This window comes from Oncorhynchus nerka, linkage group LG14 (assembly GCF_034236695.1).
Source record: "Oncorhynchus nerka isolate Pitt River linkage group LG14, Oner_Uvic_2.0, whole genome shotgun sequence".
NCBI lineage: Eukaryota > Metazoa > Chordata > Actinopteri > Salmoniformes > Salmonidae > Oncorhynchus > Oncorhynchus nerka.
In genome coordinates this window covers 40,005,469-40,008,449 of record NC_088409.1, presented here as the reverse complement: position 1 = coordinate 40,008,449, position 2,981 = coordinate 40,005,469, and positions in this window count along the sequence as shown.

Sequence of the window (2,981 nt, the reverse complement as noted above, 5' to 3'; positions counted from 1 at the left end):
AACGTATACCCCTGCCAAGACACCATGGGAAACCATACACTGATCATCCCTCATCAAAAGCCCTAATCTCCACTATAGATGATAAGATCTGGACCACATCCCCTTTCGATGTGGGTCAGCTCCAGGTTGCCCCAGTCATCATTACCCTTCTGAACCCAAATCAGACGCCTGTTTACCGAACACAATATCGGTTGAAACCTGAACAGACGATGGGAATTAAGCCAACCATAGATGGCCTCCTGGGAGCCGGTGTCCTATATCCCGCAGTCTCACCATGGAACACGCCCATTCTGCCCGTTTTGAAGGCTGATGGAGAAACATACCGGATGGTCCAAGACTTCCGAGCAGTAAATGATGTTACTGCACCCATCGACCTACCTGTCCCTGATCCGCACATCACACTGAGCAATCTCTCACCCAAGCATCAGTACTTCACTGTGGTGGACCTAGCTAATGCTTTTTTCAACATTCCTTTGGATGAAGCATCTCAACCACTCTTTGCATTTACCTATGAAGGTCACCAGCTTACTTATTCGGTTTTGCCACAGGGCTACAGATGCTCACCTAGAATTTTCAACCACATCCTGAAGATTCACCTGTCTGAACTGGAAATCCCAGAGGGAGTGGTTCTGATTCAATACGTGGACGACCTCCTACTTGGAGCTCCGACATCTGATCTCTGCCTACAAATGACGAAAACTCTGCTAGACTTCCTAGCCACCAAGGGCTACAAGGTCAAACTGAGCAAAGTACAGACCTGTCGGAGAACAGTACTTTTCCTGGGGAGAGAAATCTCAGGGGATGGAGCGGGACTCTCCAAGTCCCACAGAGACTCCATTCTCCATCACTCAAGGCCTATCACTGTCTCTGGGATGTTGTCTTTTCTGGGCTTGACGGGGTACAGCCGGACGCATATCCCTGACTACACTGCCAGAACTGAACCACTGAGAGAAATAGTGCGTGATGCAGGACCCAGGAACCTCCATTCTCCCCTGGCCTGGACGGCTGAAGCCTCAACAGCTTTTGCACCCCTGAAAACTGATCTATCAGCAGCAGCAGCTCTGACTGCACCTGACTACAAGAACAAGTTCCATTTGGATGTTTCTGAAAAGGAAGGATTCACATCGTCCGTCCTATTCCAGAAACAAGAGGGGGAGAGAAGGGTATTGATGTACCACTCCTCCAAACTTGACCACATTGAGGTAGGACAGACAACATGCTCCAGATACGTTGCTGCAGTAGCAAAAGCTATTGAAAAAACAGCTCACCTCGTGATGTGTCATCCATTGGAGATCCACACCCATCATGGCGTCGCTGCGTATCTGATGAGTAAAGAATTCACGTTTAGTGCTGAAAGAAAAACTAAGATTCAGAACAAATGCACTCAGTCACATATCACGTTTGTGAACACAGAGAAAAATATGGCAGATGCACTCAACGCAGAAGAAGGACTGCCCCACTCTTGTGCTGAAAAAGCGGCACAATAATTAAAACTGAGACCAGACCTGAAGAATGAACCATTGACTAATCCCGACTACTGGCTGTACACTGATGGCTGCTGCTACAAAGGGGAAGAAGGAAACATAGCAGCCTATGCAGTGGTGCAGCAATTCCCAGACGGCTCACACGTCACCCTTGAATCGGCCATCATCCCTCAACCAGCATCGGCCCAATTAGCTGAAATCATCGGATTGACACAGGCCCTCATCAGAGCAAAAGGAAAGACTGTGAACATTTACACAGACTCAGCTTATGCTCATGGAGCAGTCCACACTGATGGACCACAGTGGGTAAGAAGGAACTTCACTACAACAGGAAACCTCCCAATCAAACACAAGAAACAGATGGAGAAACTAATAGCAGCAGTATCACTACCGGAAAAGGTAGCCATCATGAAGTGCAAAGGACACCAGCAATTGAAAACCAGGATCAGTGCGGGAAATGATGCAGCTGATAAAGCAGCCAAGAAGGCTGGAGGTTACGCTCCCAAACAGATGGTACTACAACCACAGCTATCACAAACAGAGCTTACCCAGCAAGACATAGTGGTGCTACAACACTCAGCAGGACCCTATGAACACTCAGTCTGGGCACAGAAAGGGGCGACCAAAGGACCAGATGAACTCTGGAGATGTCACGACGGCAGACTGGTAGCCCCAGCAAACCTTTGTCCAGAACTCATACGAGGTGCGCATGGCCCCACACATGAAGGCAAATTGAGGACCTTTCAAAAGGTCTCGCACATCTGGTGGCACCCTCACATGGAAAATATGACTGACTTATTTTGTGACGAATGTAACATTTGTGGCAGCCACAACCCAAAGAAACCATATCAAACACCAATGGGCTCATACCCAGTACCTAATGCATGTTTTCAGGACATCAGCATAGATTACACCGATATGGGCGCTGATAATGTAACCAAAGGGAAACGCTATCTCTTAGTCATGGTAGATAGGTTCTCCAAATGGGTGGAGGCAATACCAACAGCAAAAGAGGATGCCAAGTCAGTCATTAAATGGCTACAAACAGAACTTATACCCAGATATGGTATCCCAGATAGATCTCAGATCCGACAATGGGTCCCACTTCAATAACAAACACCTGAGACAGGTGGAAGAAAGATTTGGCATAACCCACAGATTTGGATCTGTGTACAGGCCCCAGTCTCAAGGTCTGGTAGAACGCGGGAATCAGACTCTGAAATCTAAGATAGCAAAAGTGTGTGCAGGTTCGAAGTTGACATGGGTTGAAGCCCTGCCCCTGGCGTTGATGGCCATGAGAGCCTCACCAGGAGCAGGCACCCATCTCTCTCCTCATGAGATAATGACTGGAAGAGTCATGCCTGGTCCACCAAGGGAGGGAGGTCATATGCCCGCTCTTGATGTACAACAAATTGTAATGTCTGATTATGTGAAAAAACTGACGGTTCTCTCTGCAGCACTCTCTACCCAGGTTCACAAGGTCCAGGAGGGGGAGCT